Here is a 7,500-nt window from a genome sequence, read left to right on the forward strand (position 1 = left end):
GCTGTGCCTCGCTAGGCTATGTTGTGTTGCGTTGCATTTGAAATAAGGAGAATTCAAATAGTAAAGTAAATGAATGCCTATGTCAAAAGCTTACAGCACCTGGTATTCCCAGACAGTCGCCTATCTAAGTACTAACCAGGCCCGACTCTGATTAGCTTCCGAGATCAGACGAGATCGGGCATTCTCAAAGTGGAATGGCCGTAAGCTAGAGGAAAGTTGAAATGGAACCCATTTAAAAATTGTTTGTTTTTTCTTTTTATTTATTTATTTATTGATTGATTGATTGTTTTCTATCAACACATTACCCACAGGGTATGAATATTAAGATGTTGTTGTTAGAGAATTCAAATAGTAAAGTAAATGAATGCCTATGTCAAAAGCTTACAGCACCTGGTATTCCCAGGCAGTCGCCTATCCAAGTACTAACCAGGCCCAACTCTGATTAGCTTCCGAGATCAGACGAGATCAGGCATTCTCAGAGTGGAATGGCCGTAAGCTAGAGGAAAGTTCTCCTTATTTGAAGTCTCCTTACTCGGGTTGTTGGATGGATTCTAGAGCTAGAGATGGCTACTCGGGATATTCAGGGAGGAGGCACTTGGTTCTCGTGTTCTGTTTGTGATTGAGCTAGCTCTGCTGCTGCTACGCTAGCTCTCCTCCTCTGCTGCTGCTAGCTCTCCTTTTCTGCTGCTGCTAGCTCTCCTCCTCTGCTGCTGTCCCTAAGGTAGCTGAACCAGGAGTGGAACGTTAAAGGTTCTGGTTGCTCCTTGGGAAATTGGGATGGCATGATGTTCATGATGATCTGGAGTCTTCTGCAGCCTTGAATCGTATACAGGCACTGAGCCTTCCGTTGTTTTGTTTTTTTTCGTTTGTTTTTTTTAAAAAAATGCTAATGGTCAGTGGTTGCTAGTAAATGGTAAAGGAACTGCTTTCCGTGCCTGATAACATGTCCTCTGCTCTGTTGGTATTATACTAATAAGTTTTGCTAGTCAAAAGCTCGCTTTAATCCTCTGCTTCAGTTAGCATGAAGAGCCAGGGAGGATTGCCTGGTATGGTCTGTTTTGGGGGGGATTTTGTCTGGCTGCTTTCCCACTTAATGGGAGATTGTCCCCCCACAAAGCTGCTGCTGTTCCCTGACTAGCTTTCATTGAGCTCATGAAAAGGAAGGGGAATTCAGAACAGAGCCATACCGCCAAATGTAAATTTCATAAGCTTGCAAATAAAAAATTTAAATATTTCAAAGAATTGTCTTTATTTTGACTCAAGTGGTCCTGACTGAATTGTGGCCAAAAAGGAAAAATTTGTGTTGGATGTTTGGACTAGGTTTTGGAGCAAAACAGAAGTGTATATGGAGAGACTGTATGTGTATTTTAAATTCTAAAATAAGTTGGATGCTTTTTATAATGTCTTTACTTCACATGTTTGTTGTGTTTTAAAAGATTTAACGTGGAAGCTGCCGGGGAGTGAAGGAGAGGTGTGAACTAATGTTTTTGTAAATGTATGATATATGATGTTTGACATTTTTAAAATTTGATGTAAATGTGATTGTATAAGGAAAACTTACATTTTTATTGTATTATTTATCGTATTCTATTGATTGAAATTTCTTCTATTCTATTGATTGAAAAAAAAAGAATGTCTGATCTCGGAGGCTAAGCAGAGTCGGGCCTGGTTAGTACTTGGATAGGCGACTGCCTGGGAACACCAGGTGCTGTAAACTTTTGACATAGGCATTCATTTACTTTACAGTTTGAATTATCTAACAACATCTTAATATTCATACCCTGTAGCTAATGTTTTGATAGAAAACAAGAATTTAAAAAAATAAAAAATAAATAAATAAATAGAAAAAAAAAAACAGTAATTGGATAGGTGACTGCCTGGGAATACCAGGTGCTGTAAACTTTTGACATAGGCATTCATTTACTATTTGAATTCTCTAACAACAACATCTTAATATTCATACCCTGTAGCAAATGTTTTGATAGAAAACAACAACAAAAAAGAGAAAGAAGAAAAAAAAAAAACAATTTATAATTGGGTTCCATTCCAACTTTTCTCTAACTTACGGCCATTCCACTCTAAGAATGCCTGATCTCGTCTGATCTCGGAAGCTAAGCAGACCCTGTAGCTAATGTTTTGATAGAAAACAACACCATTGTTGCACCATTACATGGTTTAAAAAAAAGTCAAAACCTCCTTTTCTTTTCTTTTCTTTCTATTCTTTTCTTTTCTTTTCTTTTCTTGCACCTGCCCCAAACCTTTAATTTGCAATTTCTTCTCATAACTTTCAGCTGTTTCTCATCGACTGTATCCCCAGCCCTTTTCTATCCAAATGCAAGACTTTACACTGGCTTCAATACTGACAAGGGGTGGACCTTACCCTAGTCCTGCTTTGTTCACCTCCGATACGGTTATCCAGGGCCTGCTCGGCCTTCTTTAGTAGCTCGGGTTTCTCTTCATTCACGCACAAATCTTTCGCCTTTTACTAAAGATTTCCACGGAGAGGAACGTCGATGAGTTCAGCATATTTTTGTGGGCTTTGCAGTTGCAAGGCTATAAGTGGTTGTAATATCAGATCAAAGCGCCTTGAGGAGTAGGCCTAGTTATCACCTACCGTTTGTCTGCTAGCATCTGGCAGCTAGCTGTCTGCCAGTCAGAGGGAATAACGGGTTATCGCTTCTCGGCCTTTTGGCTAAGATCAAGTGTAGTATCTGTTCTTATCAGTTTAATATCTGATACGTCCTCTATATGAGGACTACACATTAAATGGATTTTTAGAGCTGGGAGTCGGAACAGGGGCTTGCTCCGTCCGCTCCACGCTTCGCCCTGGTATTGCAGTACATCCAGGCTTGGTGCACCATTACACGGTTTAAAAAAAGAAAAAAAACTCCTTTTATTTTCTTATTTTTTCTTTCTTTTCTTTTCTTGCACCTGCCCCAAACCTCTAATCTGCAAAGTGTGCTAATAACTTTCAGCTGTTTCTCATCGACTGTGTCCCCAGTTAGTACTTGGATAGGCGACTGCCTGGCAATACCAGGTGCTGTAAGCTCTTGACATAGGCATTCATTTACTTTACTATTTGAATTCTCTAACTACATCATCTTAATATTCATACCCTGTAGCTAATGTTTTGATAGAAAACAATAAATAAATAAATAAATAAATAAATAAATAAATAAATAAATAAATAAATAAATAAATAAAAAGAAAAAACAAACAATTTTTAAATGGGTTCCATTCCAACTTTCCTCTAGCTTACGGCCATTCCACTCTGAGAATGCCCGATCTCGTCTGATCTCGGAAGCTAAGCAGAGTCGGGCCTGGTTAGTACTTGGGTAGGCGACTGCCTGGGAATACCAGGTGCTGTAAGCTTTTGACATAGGCATTCATTTACTTTACTATTTGAATTCTCTAACAACAACATCTTAATATTCATACCCTGTGGGTAATGTTTGATAGAAAACAACAATTTAAATAAAGAAATAAAGAAATAAAGTAAGAAAGAAAGAAAGAAAGAAAGAAAGAAAGAAAGAAAGAAAGAAAAAATAAGAAAAAAGAAAAAGCACAAACAATTTATGAATGGGTTCCATTCCAACGTTGCTCTCGCTTACGGCCATTCCGCTCTGAGAATGCCTGATCTCGTCTGATCTCGGAAGCTAAGCAGAGTTGGGCCTGGTTAGTACTTGGATAGGCGACTGCCTGGGAGTACCAGGTGCATTCAGCTTTTGTAAGCCCCTCCTTAAACTGCCACCTTATTGTGGTGGAGGGGTTTGCGTGCCTGAATGATCCTAGGAGCTATGTTGTCTGGGGCTTTCTGCCCCTGGTAGGGTCTCCCAAGGCAAACAGGTCCTAGGTGACAGGCCAGACAAAGAGCGGTTCAAAAACCCTTATGAAGAAAATTAAAACAAGGTCCGTGACGTCGCCCGGTATGGCGCAACCGGGGCCCTCTCCCTGGAGCCAGGCCCGGGGTTGGGGCTCACATGCGAGCACCTGGCGGCCGGGTCTACCTCTACCTCACTACCTCTTACCCCCTCGATCTTACTCGCCGCAACCTTCACTCTGTCTCCCCTTCATCTGTAGCTTCTGGCACTCTTTCTTCCCTTCCTGATACTGAGTCTTTTTCCTCACTACCCTTGGACTCAGCCACAGATACTTTCCTCTCATCTCTTTCCTCAACTATGGACTTCCTCTGCCCTATGTTCACTAAACCCAAGAAAACTTGTTCTGCTCCTCGGCTTTCAGATGTGCTGCGCAACAATCGAAGAGAGAAAGTGGAAGAAATCACAACTTGATGCAGATCTAGATTTTTACAGAACACTTCTTGTCAAGTTCTCCTCAGATGTGACTTCTGCCAAGACTTCCTTCTACAAGGAAAAGCTTGAAGCTTCCTCATATGACCCTCGGAAATTCCACAACATCATCTCTTCTCTGCTCAACCCCCCGGCTCCACCATCTTCATCCTCCCTGACTGCAGAAGACTTTGCTTCTTTCTACCAGGAAAGGATTGAGGAAATCTGCCGGACCTTCACTTCAGCCCCGACTGCATTTACATCTCAGAGTATGCATTCCCTTACACCTTCGTTGTCACATTTCTCAACTGTGGCAGAAGAAGAGATTTTACAACTCATCCAGTCCTGCAATCCTGCCACCTGCCCATTGGATCACCCTCCCTTAGCATCCATAGCATCTGGTCAGGTACCAACTACTTTCAAGAGAGCAAGGGTCCCATCCTAAAGAAACCTGCTCTGGATCAATCAGACATCAGTAACTACAGACCGGTATCACTTCTCTCATTTCTTTCAAAAATTCTATAATCTATAATCAATAGTTTTATTGTCTATAATCAACTGTCTGTCTATCTCTCACAGAACAACCTCCAAGATCCCAAACAGTCTGGCTTTAAAGCAGCTCACTCTACAGAGACAGCCCTTTTGAATGTCTCTGAGAAGCTACATACTGCTAGATCAGCCAAACTGTCATCTGTCCTTATCCTCCTTGACCTTTCAGCAGCGTTTGACACGGTCAACCACAAGACTCTCTTATCCACCCTCAAGAGTCTTGGGATTTGCGGATCAGCTTGGGAATGGTTTGCCTCCTACTTGGAAGGACGCTCATATCAGGTAACATGGAGGGGAGTGACATCTGCTCCATGCAGACTCTCCACTGGCATCCCACAGGGCTCAGTACTTGGTCCTCTTCTTTTCTCCCTGTATACTCACTCTCTTGGGGAAGTTATTTCATCACATGGGTTCTCTTACCACTGCTATGCTGATGATACACAACTTATCTTCTCTTTCCCACCCTCAGATGCCACAGCTTCTGACCGGATCTCAGCATGTCTGGCAGAAATTTCATCATGGATGACTGCTCATCAGTTAAAGCTCAATCCTAGCAAAACTGAACTGCTGTTCATCCCAGGTGATTCATCCCCAGGTCATGATCTTGCTATATCCTTGCACAACGATCTGATCTCTACTTCAGCCACAGCTCGCAACCTTGGGGTAACCATGGACAATCAACTGTCCTTTTCCTCTCATGTTGCTAATGTGACTCGCTCATGTCGGTTTCTTCTCTACAACATTAGAAGGATTCGGCCATTTTTGTCCACACAGACTGCTCAGGTACTTGTTCAGTTTCTTGTCATTTCTAGACTGGATTACTGCAATGCACTGCTGGCAGGTCTACCTATGAAAGCAATCCATCCTCTGCAAATGATCCAAAATGCAGCTGCCCGGCTTGTTTTCAACCTGCCAAAGTTCTCGTATACCACCCCACTGCTGCGATCCCTCCACTGGTTTCCGGTAGCTGCACGCATCCGATTCAAAACACTGATGCTGGCCTACAATGCCAAAAATGGACCAGCTCACCTCAAAGCCCTCATCATTCCTCGCACTGCACCCCGCAACCCCCGATCTACCAGCACTGCTCGACTGGTCCCACCATCTCTCAGGGTAAGAGGCAAGTATACTACAAGACTCTTCTCTGTTCTGGCACCAAGGTGGTGGAATGAACTTCCCCTAGAGGTCCAGACAGCTGAGTCACTGGCTATTTTCAAGCGGCGGTTGAAGACCTACTTATTCAGGAAACACTTCAACTAGCACTTCTTTCCTTATCTTTTGCAGAAAAAAAAAAAACCCTTGACACTTTTTCATTGTAACTTTGAACAAATGTTTTAAACTCATGATATCTTAAGTATGTAACCTAGTGAACCAGCATTAATATATTCAATGTTAGAGATTTAAGCACTTATGTATGTCACTCTGGATAAGGGCGTCTGCCAAATGCTGTAAATGTAAATGTAAATATGTCTTACCCCACGGGGCCCTGCCAGGCTCAGCCCGAAGGAGCGACGTGGGGCCAATCTCCTGTGGGCCCACCACCTGCAGGAGAAACCGTAAGGGGCTGGTGCAATGTGGATTGGGTGGCAGTCGAAGGCGGGAGCCACGGACACGGAATCTTACTCTAGTGACATGGAATGTCACCTCACTGGGGGGGAAGGAGCCTGAGCTGGTGCGGGAGGTCGAGAGATACCGATTAGAGATAGTTGGGCTCGCCTCCACGCACAGCTTGGGCTCTGGAAACCAACTCCTTGAGAGAGGCTGGACTCTCTACTACTCTGGAGTTGCCCGCGGTGAGAGTCGCCGGGCTGGTTGGGCTTGCTCATAGCCCCCCAGCTCAGCAGCCATGTGTTGGAGTTCACCCCGGTGAACGAGAGGGTCATTTCCCTGCGACTTCGGGTTGGGGAGAGGTCTCTCACTGTTATTTGTGCTTTTATGCCAAACGGCAGTGTAGAGTACCCGACCTTCTTGGCATCTCTGGGAGGGGTGCTAGAAAGTGCCCCGACCGGGGACTCCATCGTTGTACTTGGGGACTCCAACGCTCACGTGGGCAGCGACAGTGACACCTGGAGGGGCGTGATTGGGAGGAATGGCCCCCCCGAACTGAACCCGAGTGGTGTTCTGTTATTGGACTTCTGTGCTAGTCACAGTTTGTCCATAACGAACACCATGTTCAAGCATAAGGGTGTCCATCAGTACACATGGCACCAGGACACCCTAGGTCAGAAGTCGATGATCGACTTTGTGGTTGTTTCATCTGACCTCCGGCAGTATGTCTTGGAAACTCGGGTAAAGAGAGGGGCGGAGCTGTCAACTGATCACCACCTGGTGGTGAGTTGGGTCCGATGGCAGTGGAGGAAGTTGGACAGACTTCGCAGACCCAAACGTACTGTTTGGTCCGCTGGGAACATTTGGCAGAGTCTCTTTTCAGAGAGATCTTCAACTCTCACCTCCGGCAGAGCTTCAACCAAATCCCGAGGGAGGTTGGAGACATTGATTTGTTTGTTTGTTTGTTTGTTTATTTATTGTAATTGTTGTTTTCTATCAAAACATTAGCTACAGGGTATGAATATTAAGATGTTGTTGTTAGAGAATTCAAATAGTAAAGTAAATGAATGCCTATGTCAAAAGCTTACAGCACCTGGTATTCCCAGGCAGTCGC

At 43.9% G+C, this 7,500-nt stretch overlaps 1 protein-coding gene, 6 non-coding genes and 1 pseudogene across 7 annotated transcripts in view; 5 read left to right on the top strand and 3 right to left on the bottom strand.

The window, feature by feature from the left end:
- The window catches only part of LOC113641046 (NACHT, LRR and PYD domains-containing protein 1b allele 2-like), a 147,609-nt gene that overhangs the window by 98,270 nt on the left and 41,839 nt on the right, over nucleotides 1-7,500 (top strand). The gene's annotated exons all lie outside the window — the stretch shown is intronic.
- LOC125142675 lies at nucleotides 88-206 on the bottom strand. The gene has a single exon (XR_007142115.1). It is a non-coding gene; the product is annotated as a 5S ribosomal RNA (ribosomal RNA).
- LOC125141941 lies at nucleotides 379-497 on the bottom strand. Its single transcript, XR_007141367.1, has one exon. It is a non-coding gene; the product is annotated as a 5S ribosomal RNA (ribosomal RNA).
- On the top strand, nucleotides 2,441-2,555 carry LOC125144883. The gene has a single exon (XR_007143253.1). It is a non-coding gene; the product is annotated as a U5 spliceosomal RNA (small nuclear RNA).
- LOC125144876 lies at nucleotides 2,673-2,863 on the top strand. Its single transcript, XR_007143246.1, has one exon. It is a non-coding gene; the product is annotated as a U2 spliceosomal RNA (small nuclear RNA).
- LOC125144950 lies at nucleotides 3,254-3,372 on the top strand. The gene has a single exon (XR_007143322.1). It is a non-coding gene; the product is annotated as a 5S ribosomal RNA (ribosomal RNA).
- Nucleotides 3,606-3,724, top strand: LOC125144319 (annotated as a pseudogene).
- Nucleotides 7,468-7,500, bottom strand: part of LOC125142761 — a 119-nt gene continuing 86 nt past the window's right edge. Inside the window, exon 1 of the ribosomal RNA XR_007142201.1 lies at nucleotides 7,468-7,500. This exon is cut by the window's right edge and continues 86 nt beyond it. This is a non-coding gene — a ribosomal RNA (5S ribosomal RNA).

This window comes from Tachysurus fulvidraco, chromosome 6 (assembly GCF_022655615.1).
Source record: "Tachysurus fulvidraco isolate hzauxx_2018 chromosome 6, HZAU_PFXX_2.0, whole genome shotgun sequence".
Lineage (NCBI taxonomy): Eukaryota > Metazoa > Chordata > Actinopteri > Siluriformes > Bagridae > Tachysurus > Tachysurus fulvidraco.